The following is a 14935-nucleotide window of genomic DNA, read 5'->3' as shown; positions in this document are numbered from 1 at the left end:
AAAGAAAGAAAGAAAGAAAGAAAGAAAGAAAGAAAGAAAGAAAGAAAAAAAGAAGAAAAGCGTGTTTAAAACAATCCAGGTTTAGTGATTTCCTCTCATTCTAAATAAAGAGCAAGAGGATTGACCATTTTTATAAGACCCTGTTTGAAGTGATAGGGATTTCATGTCTTTATTGAAAAGAAAGTAAGGATGGAATGTGGTAATATAAAAGAAATCAAATAGACAAGGGATTACAATTTTCTTGGTTAGTGTTTAATAGGAATAATTGTGGGGCGCCTGGATGACTCAGCTGGTTAAGAGTCTGACTTCAGCTCAAGTCATTATCTCACAGTTCATGAGTTTGAGCGCCTGGTCGGGCTCTGTGCTCACAGTGCAGAGCCTGGAGCATGTTTCAGATTCTGTGTCTCCCTCTCTCTCTGCCCCAAACCCCCCTCAAAGGTAAACATTGGAAAAATATTTAAAAAAAGAATAATTGTTAGAGTGGGAGGAACAGGGTAGAAAATGGATGCATACAAAATTATGATCAGAAAAGAATATCTTTTGGCATTTAGCACTTCAAATTTCCTGTTACTAACCTTACCTACTAGCCTTACCATGGGGCTGAGTAGGTAATGTAGTAGAGCCAAATTATCTACATTGAAAGATGTTAAACAGCATTTATTATACATTTCCATTAACTCACCTATTAGAACTCACTTTTACTCAAATTAGTTCCAGAGCCTAACATTTCTGTTCAACCACCATTAGCAATAAACTAATATGGCTTTTATTATTCTTTGTGTCTGTGAATTTGTCAGAAGTGTCTTTAGCTGATCATTTGTATTAAGTAACAGCACAATTTATCTCTAATATTTCAGCCAGAGGAACTTCCCTAAAATACCACTTAGCAAACCACTTTCTTTTTCAAGAGTCCTTAATAGATTCTTATGTTTTATTTCACAATGCTCATTTTCAAGTTCTATTAGCATGTGGATCTTAGGGCATTTACTTTTTTTCCCCTTCCTTTTCCCAACATGGTGTATTCACTCTAGTTAGTTCTGAACCTCATTTATCAGCAAATGCCCTCAGTACTTGACCATTTCTTTCCATATGGAAAAAGTCTTTTCACATTTTTGTGTGTGAATCCAGTAAATATCCCAACATCTGGTCCATAGAAGACACTCAGTAAATACGAGGCAAATGTATAATATATCATATTTTCCCTCAGTTTCAATTCATGTTATTCCATCTTCCAAAGTGACCTTTCTATTTCTCAATGGCTTCCCAAATGCTGTTCATCCTTCAGAGGCCAATTTTATCCAATTATTCAATGAATTCCACTGCTCTGTCTTCTAGTCTGTTGATACTTTTTTTGTGTTTCATTCCGTTCCTTCTGTTTAATCCCTCTATTGAAATTTTCAATTCGGTTATTGTAGTATTCTTTTTAAAAATTTTAATTAATTTATTTTGAAAGCAAGAGTGCAAGTGGGATAGGGACAGAGAGAGAAGGGAGAGAGAATCCCAAGCCGGCTCTGCAGTGCCATTACAGTGTAATGTGGGGCTTGAATTCATGAACCACAAGATCGTGACCTTAGCCAAAACCAAGTGCTGGACAATCAACTGACTGAGCCCCTCAGTTATTGTATTCTTTACCTCCTAGTGGCTCCTAATTGTTGAAGATGTGGCAAAACGTGTCAGCATACTAAAGTGGAGGATCTCAGGCCACACTTAGATGAGATTCAGTCTAATGGGGACTGAGACCTTAGGGTAGCAGAGTTTAAAGTATGAAAATAGTTTCAGGATAAGACTGGGATATTGGTATTTCTGTCTATTCCCTCTTTGTTGAGTCCTGAGAGTATGTAAAGTCTTCCTCAAGAATCCTCCCCTTCCCCCCAGTTTTGGATGACCACACAATTTTTAAATCCCATTATTTGTGTTCTCTTAGTCACTATGAAGGCGTATATTGTTCTCTTCCCTTCATCTGATCATACTCATTATTTTCCAAGTTCCCTTTTCATCCTTCGTCTAATTGTGTGTGTTTCATAAGATGAAATTTAGGCATGTTATTTGACTATGCTTTAGGGTTTTGTAAAGATCATATAAATACTATAAATACTAAGCATTTAATCTTATCACAACTCTTAGGAGCATTATTCAATATCAATTGCACTTTCTCATAGTGCTTTACTTCAGGAAACTAGGTAACTCTCATACTGAAGGAATTTCCTGCAGTATAGTTATTGTATTCTGGATATGATAAAAACCCAGTCTATTCTATCAGAAGCTAATAACACTTTCTACCAACTGTGTTCTCCCCATAAAGTGAAATAACAGGAACTAAAGGTCCTATTCCACTCACATCCAATGTCTTGTCTTTGCATAACTTTAACTTGAAATTTAACTTATTAGAAAGTATTTTACCCCTATTATTTGAAGATTATTTTGAATAATTAATCACTAGGAATAGTGAAAAAAAGGTAAACTGAAGCTCATATTTTGTGTCTTGTTCTTTCTTATTGGATATGGTTTGAATCTCACTTGAGTAAGGCTGTCTCTGCGAAGTTTCTCTGAGGCTCCTGCTAATAAAAATGGATGAAATTACAAAGAAATAAAACTAAATTGCCCTAATTAGGATATTCAGTGGAATTTGCCCCAATGCAATCAGTATTCCTGAAAAGGCTGTAAAGCCTTTGCATAATGATTAATAGAAAAAATCAGAGTGAACACCCACTGGTAATTGTTCACACGCAGTCGTAGAATAGTTGATCAACATGTTGTGACTAGAATGTACATTGAGCTTGGCACTAAGAATCACTATGTGTTATTATAAAGCCTATAAAGAAAGCAATTTTAACCCAAATAGAATAATAATTGCAAGAAAAAATGTGAATGGAAAAGATGCATGGGGACTTTGACAAGAATGATTCCTTACCCTCTTGTGATATATAGAGTCTAACCTATAATACTCTCCAGTAAATGATCATGGATTATAGGAAGAAAATATGAGCCAAAATCTCTCAGCTAGTTGGCTTGTATACGACAAAGGAGAATGCAGTCATTTTCAATTTCCTTATGTGCAAAATATGATTGATAAGGCATATCTAATGCAGTTGTTTTAAGAATAAACAACTTTCTAAGAAGTACTAAGTATGTAGTAGCTATATGTAATGGGTAACTAAAATCAAGTACACATAATATTACCACATGTCATGCTTTTGATGTATTTCTTATTGTTCTTAGGTAAATTCCCAAGCTGAAGACATATTGACATGCTATGTGATTATTGAAAGCTAGAAATAAATTAAGTGATACCTTCAACTGATAGAATTATTTTTTCCAATTTTTAAATGTTCTTTTTTTAATTTCATTTTATTTTCACTCTGTTGTAGTTAACATGCTTTGTTGTATTATTTTCAGTTGTTGATGTAGTGATTCAAACATTCTCTATATTCCATAGTGCTCATCAAAATAAGTGTACTCTTAATCCCCTTCAGCTTTTCACCGTTCCTCTCCCCCACTACCCTTCTGATAATCATCTATCTTTTTCTACAGCTAGGGGTCTGTTTTATGGTATGTCCCTTTTTTCCTGTATTTGTTTGTTTCTGAAATTCCACATAAGATTGAGATCATATGGTATTTGTCTTTTTCTGACTGGCATATTTCACTCAGCATTATATTATCTAGATCCATCCATGTAATAAAAGGAAAACTTTTATTATTTTTATGACTGAATAATATTCCCTTCTATATAAATACCATTGTTACATTATCCAATTTATCTATTGATGGATTTAGACTGCTCCCATTATCTGGAGCACTGTAATCAATTCTACAGTAAACACAGGGGCACATATATTTTCCTGAATTAATCATTTTGTATTCTTTGGGAAAACACTCAGTAGTGCAATTACAGGATAGCTTTTAATTTTTTGAAGAACACCCATACTGTCTTCCACAGTGGCCGCACCAGTTTGCATTCCCACCAATATTAGCACAAGGATTCCTTTTTCTCCACAGCCTAGGCAAGGCTTATTGTTTCTTGTGTTTTCCATTTTTGCCATTGTGACAGTTGTGAGGTGTTATCTCACTCTAGTTTTGATTTGCATTTTCCTCATGATGAGTGATGTGGAAAATCTTTTCATGTGTCTTTTTGCCATCTGAATGTCTTCTTTGGAGAAATGTCTGTTCCTGCCTTCTGCCCATTTTTAATTGGATTACTTGATTTTATGATGTTGTGTTGTATATGTTCTTTATATAGCCATTTATCAGATACGACATTTGCAAATATTTCCTCCTATTCAGTCAGTGCCTTTTAGATTAGTTGGTTGTTTTCTTTGCTGTGGGGAAAACTTTCATTGATGTAGTCCCAATAGTTTATTTTTGTTTTTGTTTCCCTTCCCTAGAGAGACACATCTTGAGACATGTTTTTACAGCCAATGACAAAGACATTACTGCCTATTCTCTCATTCAGGATTTTTATGATTTCACTTGTCATATTTAGGTGCTTAGTACATTTTAAATTTATTTTTGTGTATGATATAAGAAAGTAATCCAGTTTCATTCCTTTGTTTGTAACTGTCCAGTTTCCCCCCACAACATTTGTTGAAAAGACTCTTTTTATCCCATTGCATATTTTAGCTTCCTTCATTGAAGATTAATCAACCATATGATCATGCATTTACTTCAGAGCTTTCTACACATTCACATTGATTTATGTGTCTATTTTTTTCCAGTACCATACTGTTTTGATTACTATTGTTTTGTAATATAATTTGATCTATACAATTGTGATACTTTTAGTATTGTTTATCTTTTGCAAGATTGCTGTAGCTATTCAGGGCCTTCTGTGGTTCCATACATGTTAGAATCGTTTGTTTTAGTTCTGTGAAATATTGTTGGTATGTTGATCCAACATACTTAAGTCTACTTAAGTCTGTAGATTCGTTTGAGTAGTGTGGAGATTTGAAAATATTTTTTCTTTCAATCAATGAGAATGGACTGTCTTTCCCTTTTTTTTTTTTTTTTTTTGAGCCTTTTTCAAATTCTTTTCCCATCATTTTATAGTTTTGGTAGTATAGGTCATTCACCTCCTTAGTTAACTTTATTCCTAGGTATTTTATTATTTTTTGGTGTAATTGTAATTGGGATCATTTCCTTAATTTACATTTCTGCTACTTTGTTATTAGGATAGAGAAATTTCGTATATTTCTGTTCTTTGATTTTGTACCCTATGACCTTACTGAATTCATTTGTCATCTCTAACAGTATTTTGGTGGAAGTCTTAGGAATTTTTTGTTTGTTTGTTTTACTGTTTTCTTTTATTTATTTATTTAAATTCAAGTTAGGTAACATACAGTGTAGTATTAGTTTCAGGAGTAGAACCCAGTGATTCATCACTTACATACAACACCCAGTGTTCTTACCAACTAGTGTCCTCCTTAATGCCCATCACCTATTTAACCCATTCCCCCACACTACTCCCCTCTAGCAACCCCCAGTTTTTGCTCTGCATTTAAGACTCTCTTATGGTTTATCTCCCTCTCTGTTTTCATCTTATTCTTTTCCTTCCCTTCCCCTATCTTCATCTGTTTTGTTTCTTAAGTTCCAGGTATGATTGAAATCATATGATAATTATATTTCTCTGCCTGACTTATTTTTAGCATAATACCTCTAGTTCCATTCACATTGCTGAAAATGGCAAGATTTCATTATTTTTGACCACCGAGTAGTATTCCATTGTGTGCATATATAACATATCTTCTTTACCCCTTCATCAGTCGATGGACATTTGGGCTCTTTCCATAATTTGGCTATTGTTTTTAGTTCTGCTACAAACATTGGGGTGCATGTGTCCCTTCAAATCAGCATTTTGTATTCTTTGGATACATGCCTAGCAGGGGAATCTCTGGGTCATACACTAGTTCTATTTTTAATTATTTGAGGAACCTCCATACTCTTTTCCAGTATGACTGCACCAGTTTGCATTCCCACCAACAGTACAAAAGTGTTCCCCTTTTTCCAGTTTGGATGGTCTCTGTCCAAGAGCTTATTGGAGAGGACACATTCACAACATGCATAGGTGCAGGACACTCAGTATTAACAATATTTGTTCTGTGGACCTCTGTGTGAGTGGACCTGCAGTGCTGAGACTGATCCAAGCCAAACTGGAAAGGGTGGACCCACACAGTGCTAGGGAGAGTGGAATCTGTGGTTTTAGCAAAGCTTGTGATGGTGTTTTGGTATAGAGCCAGGACTCACCAAACCTGGCTAGAGGAGAGAGATCCATTGAAACGTGAGGGGGCCAAGATACACAGGTTGCAAACATCAGTATTAGGCTTGTTCCCAGTGGTGGCAGTGTGTTTGGATGAGTAGTGGGGGAGGATAATGGTATCCCCAGCTCCTTTGTTCCTGAAGGTGTCTCCCCAAGATCTCTGACCCTCCAGCTAATGCTCTGAGATTAGTGTAGACAAATATCCTTCCCATATTTTTCCCAGGTGTTTTTCTTTTCTTTTTTTTTTTTTTAAATTTTTTTTCAACGTTTTTATTTATTTTTGGGACAGAGAGAGACAGAGCATGAACGGGGGGAGGGGCAGAGAGAGAGGGAGACACAGAATCGGAAACAGGCTCCAGGCTCTGAGCCATCAGCCCAGAGCCCCATGCGGGGCTCGAACTCACGGACTGCGAGATCGTGACCTGGCTGAAGTCAGACGCTTAACCGACTGCGCCACCCAGGCGCCCCCCCAGGTGTTTTTCAAGCTGCTGTTTCTATTCTTTCTCTCTGTGTTTTGGTTGTGTTGCCTCTTTAATGACAGGGCCTCAATTTCCCCTCACCCTCCTGACTCTTCCAGAGCTGAGCACAATGTTTTGTTTTTAGTTTTTTTGTGTTTTTTTTTTTTTAATTTCAAAATTTAAATCCCACTGGTTGTAAGAACTCACAAAATTTGAAAACACTCCAGTTTAATTTTTTTTAATGTTTATTTATTTATTTTGTGACAGAGACAGAGAACATGACTGGAAGACAGACAGAAAGACACACAGAATCCGAAGCAGGCTCCAGGCTCTGATTTTAACATGGAGCTTGAACCCACAAACACCGACATCATGACCTGAGCTGAAGTCAGATACTTAACCAACTGAGCCACTCAGGCACCGCTGGTCTCTCTGCTTTTTTAAGCCAAATGTTATGGGAATTTGTTTTCCCTATTCAGATTCCCCACTGTAATAGTTTGTTTCTCTTTCCTTTCCATATCTGTGTACAGTCTCATGGTTCTGTTTAGCTCCACACCATGTTTCCATCCTAATTACCCGCCTTGTTGTGGCCTCCTCTGTACATCTACCTGTGGAGTTTACTCTTACTGTCTTCAGGTTGCTTTCTGAGGTTTTTACACTATGTGTTAGCTATTTGTGCTCAGGGGACAAAGTGAGCTTAGATTCCTTCTTTTCTGTCATCTTCCCTGACCTGGTAACATTACATGATGGAAATCTTTATAAAGGTAAAAAGAGCGGCACCTGGGTGGCTCAGTCAGTTAAGCATCTGACTCGTGGTTTTGGCATAGGTCAGGATCTCATCTTTCGTGATTTTGAGTCCCATGTCAGGCTCTTTGCTGGCAATGCAGAGCCTGCTTGGTATTCTGTCTCTCTCCCTCTCTCTTTGCCCCTCCCTCATGCACTCATTATGTAGCTCTCTCTGAAAATAAAATAATAAACATTAAAAAAAGCATAACCATTTAATTTTTTAAATAGTCACTTAATTAGAGAAGTAATTCAGCATATGTTTGGATAAGTCAATGGATAAACCTCAATATTGATTTCAGGCTATTAAAAACATGGAATAGTTAAGGGTATGATTTTATAAGAAAGTATAAAACATGAAGAAAATTATTTGGAAAGTTATTGGGTAAACTATACATATAACCCAACCAAGTTTTTGTAAATGACTTTAAAGACATTAATTCCTAAAGAGATATGTTGTAGCCCATTATTTTGGAAATTTTATGTTTTATTTTTTTAATTTAAATTTTAATTAATTCATTCATTTTATTTCAGAGAAAGAGCAGGTGAGGAGAAGAAAAGATGAAGAAAGAGAAAGAATCTTAAGCAGGTTCCACACTCAGCATGGGTGGAACACAGGGCTCTATCCCATGACCCTGGGATCACAACTTGAGCCAAAATTAAGAGTCAGATGCTTAACCATCTGAGACACCCATGAAAATTTTATATTTTGAAAGTAAAATTATTCTCCAATTTAATACATATATCCAAAGACATTTAATTAATTAAATTTTTTTAGGCAAAGATATATGAGGTTTGTTCTTGATGATTTGTCTTTCCAGATCAGATTCGTTAAAATAAAATTTAATTAATAAACAAAAAGACAAAGCATAACAAAAAGGTCACTAAAGGCCATATAACAACATTACAAAAGATGAAATACAATACATAATTAACAATGAGAAGATCATCCAAATCTTAACTTTTTACAGAAATACAAATGAAAACAATAAGAATCTGTAATCATTTATTTTCTCATTCTCAGACTGAGCAAAAAGTGACAAACAAAACAAACAAATTCAAGAAGTCAAATTGACAACTGAATGGGAAAAAAAAACAATGACATAATATAAAGCAATACAAGCTATTTACAAAATATTGGATCAATTTAAAGAAATATAAAATAAACTTATCTGCAACACAGTAATTATTACAATATTAAGCTATACAACCACAATGCCCATGTATAGATGGGACATTGTTAAACAAATTAAGTCATCTGTTGAACTTTATGCATCTGTTTATCAAAGGAGATATATATTTGGCCTTCATGTGGAATGATTTTCATGTAATATTGATGCATAAAAAAATTAACTTACAGAATATGTAGAATTACATAAAATAGTATTTTTTGTGTGTTGTATGTTGTTTGTTCGTACATGTGATTGTGTGCACAACCATATTGGGGTACTGTAAGAGTGGTTTCTTCTAGTCACCCAAATTAGTTTTAGTTACAAAATTGATAAAACAGAATCTAAGAAATCCCCCAACAGAAACACATACATGTACTGACCACCAAAAAAACACATCCCTCAAACATTTGTTCCTTCTTAGTCATCACTCAATAACACTGATTCCTCACATGTATAACAGAAGATTAGAAGATTTTAATCATTGGATGTTTAAGCATGCAACATTCTTATTGAAAGTTACTCCATCCACCTCAGCATGGGGAGTGATGTGGTGTTCCATTTCCAGGGAAATAGATGGATTTAAGAAATGGAGTAACCATTTATTAAACCATGTTATCTTTGATATATTCAGAGCTTTGTGCTAACAAAGTTGATATCTGGTTATGTGTCTAATTCACAAGTTATGGTTAGTAATTCATATTATAATAGTGAAGATATAGAGTAGATGATTCAGGACACAATATCCAAGCTTTGTGACATTTGAGATTCATTTGGCTATTATACTTCTACCATATCAAGAAAATATCTCATGAATTTTAGTTTATGGTATAAACAATCTCAAGTTGGCTATGTTTTTTTAAGTGATTCTGTTACCTCAATAATGCCTATTCCTATTATTCTATTAATTTCTATTTTTTGCATTTATTTAGTATACAATATAAGCCAACATGGAAAAGAGGTAGATGATTGTATATCCTTTATATTGTGCTGGATTTCCTCCATGAAGACGGATAAATGAGCTAAGAGTCCATGGGTGAACAATTATTTGAAAATATTAAGATATTTTGGCAGAGGCCAAACACGATAAAGATTTACTCACCAACACAAAGATTCCAATAAATATGAGATACAAAAATAAAACAGCCTATCTTGCGTGGATTGTAAAATGACCATTTTTCGGTTTCTGAAAGTTCTGGAATATGAGTTATATCTCTAGTGGGAAACAATTTGAGAGATAACTAGTGGAAAACAATTTGAGAGATAAAAGGAGGTAACTCCTCAGAACCCTTATATAAAAATCTAATTATTACACTGTCTTTTTTTTTCCAGAAGAATAAAAATATATCCAGAAATGCACAGAATTCCTGTTTTCTATCATGTAGAGTGGTAAGATTACAAGTACAGAACAGAAAGATGTGGGAGAGTATTGTACCATTCCTGGACCCTAGTATAATCATTGTCCTTACACCATTCTTGAAGTAATTCTATCCTACAGTAACATGAGGTAGCTCAGATTTTGGGAAATATTTTACAACCCTCTGGTAACTTTCCATAGGACCTCTGTTTATACACATGTTACAGATACATGACAATCTTCTCACTATCCAAGTATGAATACAAAAATATTGTATAAGTTAGGAAAAGATAGCACTAGTTTAAGTGGAAATTAAAGTTGAGAACACATGTTAAATTGATTATAGAACATTTAGAATTGTCACACTTGGAGACCAACATAGACACTTTACCCCCTGCCACCCCAGTGGGGCATGGCTCCTCTGAGTGGATGCAAGCACTGAAGCTGCACTGCTAATTCTGGTGCAGAAGCTGGAGCTACACTGTCTCTATGGCACATGCATGTAACTTCCTCCTACCAGCCTCTCCAGAGAGAACACCATGCAGGTCTGCAACTTCACATCACCAGTTTTTCTTTCTTTTCTTTTCCTCTTTTCTTTTCTTTTCCTCTTTTCTTTTCTTTTCTTTTCTTTTCTCTTTTCTTTTCTTTTTTTTCTTCTCTTCTCTTCCCCTCTTTTCTTTTCTTTCTTTTCTAAGTGAACTTTTTACAGAGCAGCACATGGCAAATATACAATCAAACAGCTCAATGAATTTTCATACAGTAAAAACAAACATAACCAACAGCCATATCAAGAAACAAACCATTACCAGAATTCCAGAGTTCTCTTTGCATGCCCTTCCGTTGTAAAACCCTAGAAAAATAACTCTTCTTGTCACTAATATAACTGTAGGTGATTTTTTTTTTTTTAGAGGAAGACAGTGCAAGTGAATGAGGGGCAGGAGGGGGAGAGAAGTGGGGCTCATGATCACATGAAGCAGGGATTGAGCTGACCCAAAGTGGGGCTCGAGCTCACCCCAAGCATGACTCGAACTCACCCCATGTTGGGCTTAAACTTACAAATCCTGAGATCATGACCTAAGCCAAAATCCAATGCTTAACTGACTGAGCCACCCAGGTGCCCTATAGATGAAATTTGTCAGTTTTTTGAACTTTAGATGAATGGAATCATATGGCATATACTCATTTGTGTCTAATTTTTTTTCACTGAATAGTATGCTCATAAAATTTATCTGTACTGTTGCAGGTATCTATTTGTAGTACATTCTCATTTCTGTGTAGTACCCTATTATATGATTATGACAATTTATTTGTTTTGATATTGATGGACACTTGAAACAAGTTTAATGATTATTATAAACAATGCTTTTAGGTATCTGCATTTGGTATACACATGTACAATTTGCACATGTGATGTCAATATTTTTATTGGTAGATATGAACTTCTTAGGGATCACAAGATCCCTTCTCTCAACACCCCCCCCCCAAAAAAAAACTTTTCAATGTAATTGTAAATGAGTGTTCCCTGTCACTAGCTTTGACAGTGAATTTTATCATGAATGCATATGATTGGATAACATGGTTAATATGCCTGCAGCCTACTTCAAGAGAAACTGGGAAAAAAAGGATCTGGCTTCTTCCTTGGACAGACATAGATACATATGTTGAGAAACCACACATACAGGAAGATATTTCAAAATTAACATGACATTGAAGACAAAAATAAATACAATTTATAATGATAAAATAACCACTATATTGAACACTTGAAATTAATATAACACTGTATGATAACTGTACTGGAATTAAAAATAAGAAAACAATATAAAATGTATATACACATTTTATTTTGTTTTCTTATTCTTATTTCTTATTATTTATATTGTTTTCATATATATATATGTGTGTATATATATATATATATATATATATATATATAATAGATGGTTCATTGTTTTTCTTTAAGTCTTTATATCCATAGTACACAGATGTGAAGGGAATTAATTGTATTTGTCTTAATGTTAATTACATATTGTATGGTAGGCATTTTCACTATCTACAGCAATGTTTTGAAGGAATTATTGCTACAATATTTAACTTTAACTGGAAAATTAAAAGAAAAAAACAATGAAATAAAATAAACTGTTCAACAAGCTATTGGCCTTAGACTGATTTTTCAGGTTTATACTATTATTGTTTTTCCCTGATGGAGGGGGGGAGCAAAAAAACTTGCTATTTGTAACTGAAAACATGAAAAGGTGTTATCTTTCACTGAACTGAAAGGAGTTGAATTTGAAAAATTCTGCTTTCAGGGTGGAACACTAGAAAACTATAATGAGGAATCAGTCCATGGAGCTTTAGAGAGACTGCTGGCCTGCTCACCAGTATTCATTTCCTTCCTGAGATTATTATAACTTAGTAAAAGACTATGATGTCAAGTTTGGCCATGAAGTTTGCTTTGGGCAATAAAATGGGAACAAAGGTCAATGATGGGCAAATGATCAGGGTGTGTGTTTGACCAAATTCTCTTCTCTCTGCCACATTAGCCAGGAAGATCCAGATACGTGCTATTCAGTCAGAATGAAGATGAAAATCCAGTAGAACAAAACTATCAGAGGGTTCATAATGGAGTGTCATGTGAGAGTAAAACAATATTTGTGACATTAAAAGAACTGAGACATAAATGTTGTTGTATCAGCACCAAATAGTTTTTCTGACTAACTTACTTTACTCTTTTGTCAACACAGAAAATTAGCATGGGATTATCTAGGTCTTATATCATTAATAAAGCAATTGTCTTTAACCTGAACTGCTTACTTGCTGACATTATTTTTTAATATTAATTATTTGAGAGAGAGAGCATGTGTGTGCACATGCGAGTGGGGGTGAAGCAGAGGAAGAGAGAGAGAGAGAGTGAGAGTTTCTCAACCAGTCTCCGTGATGTCAGTGCAAGAGCACAACATGGGGCTCAATCCCATGAACTATGAGATCAAGAGTCAGACACTCAACCAACTGAGCCACCCAGGCACTCCTTGGTGACTTTAAATATACATAATTTAATAGCTTTCACAAGAAAGTACAGGTAGTGGTGTCTTTTTTCATGGAAAAAAGCTGTGTGGAAATCTATGTCATTTTACTAGACTATCTGTGGCTTAGAGTTAAAATTTCTAGAGGACGTGAAACTGGCCTTGTGTTATTCAGATGTCTATCTGAACAGAGCACATATAACACCCTGGCAGATTTTCAGAAGCACCATGAGTAATCATATCCAAGGCACCATGTTTATTTTCATGCCCTCTATTGTAGAACAGAAAGCTTTAATGGGAAGAAATTTCATTCCACTTATTAGCTGATCCTTGAGATATTTGAAATATTAAAAGTAATTTGGCTTCAAGGCTATTGTTACATTCCATCAATTGCTTTCACTTCTTCTCTTACAATGGTAAATTCATTGAAACCTTTAAATAACGTGTTTCATCTAGAATTCTCTGTTTTTCCCACCCAGTCATAGAATTTTAATTTGTAAGACTTTTTCAATTCCTACTAACAACAAACTTCTGTCAGTGTTTACAATATTCAGATAATGAACCCTAGATTGGGTGTCTAAGCTCCACAGATTCTGTCATAGGTAAAAGACTGTAATAAATCCCAGAAAGCAGTCATACATGCCCTTTCCAAACACACAAGGAGAATTAAGTACTTTATGTCCAGTGATTCTTGTTTTTCAACTTCTACTTCCAAGAGGGACAGCCTTGAATATGATCACACCTATGAGCAGGTACTCAATCCTTTCATTTATTTATTTATTTATTTATTTGTTTGTTTGTTTGTTTGTTTTAAATATATGAAATTTATTGTCAAATTGGTTTCCATACAACACCCAGTGCTCATCCCAACAGGTGCCCTCCTCAGTACCCATCACCCACCCTCCCCTCCCTCCCACCTCCCATCAGCCCTCAGTTTGTTCTCATTTTTTAAGAGTCTCTTATGCTTTGGCTCTCTCCCACTCTAACCTCTTTAGGTACTCAATGCTTTCAATATCTTGGTGTTGATTTAAAACTTCCAGCCTTCAAAAACATGTATATTCAAAGACTTACTGTTGTTCAGTTGTGAGGCTCTTTCCACAATCAGTCCTTAATTTGGAGCAGCATTGATAGTACCAACAAAGAAAATACAAAAACCAGTTTCTCTCCTCCCTGGCACAGTGGGTTTAAGACCTCAGAATTATATTGAAATGTGTTTCTAGTTCAGATTATGTGGTTATTTACCCAGAAAAATGCAGTATCTAAATTAAATAAAACTGAAATAATCTCACCATTAAGATTCATATTGGGGTGCCTGCATAGCTCCAACAGAATAGCACCGGACACTTGAACTCATGGTCATGAGTTCCAGCCCCACGTTGGGTGTATAAATTACTAAAAAAATTAAATACATTTTTTTCTTATCAGCAAATACCTTCTGATCAAGCACACAAATACAAACATACACAAAGTAAACATGTCTTGAGATTCTAATTTCATGGCCTCTGGGCATCCAAGCCTTTGTCTCTCTCTCTCACTCTCCCCTCTTTTTTTTTTTTTTAAATTGAGGCATAAATAATATACAGTATTGTATTAGTTATAGGTATACATTATAATGATTCAACAATTCTATACATTATTTTGTGCTCATCAAAATGAGTATACTGTTAATATCCTTTGTCTATTTTACTCATTAACCTACCCACCTCCCCTGCAACAGCCAAAATTTTTTTTCTCTGTATTTAGGCGTCTTCCTTACTGTTTCTTTATTTTTTACTTGTTAGTTTTGTTTCTTAAATTCCACAAAGGAATGAAATCATAAGGTATTTGTCTTTATCTGACTGACTTATTTCATTTAGCATTATACTTTCTAAGTCCATTCAAATTGTCACAAATGT

The sequence above is a fragment of the Herpailurus yagouaroundi genome, unplaced genomic scaffold (genome assembly GCF_014898765.1).
Source record: "Herpailurus yagouaroundi ecotype Mexico unplaced genomic scaffold, PumYag 566, whole genome shotgun sequence".
In the NCBI taxonomy this organism is placed as follows: domain Eukaryota; kingdom Metazoa; phylum Chordata; class Mammalia; order Carnivora; family Felidae; genus Herpailurus; species Herpailurus yagouaroundi.
The sequence above is the reverse complement of the archived record's forward strand: the minus strand, read 5'-3'. Positions refer to the sequence as shown.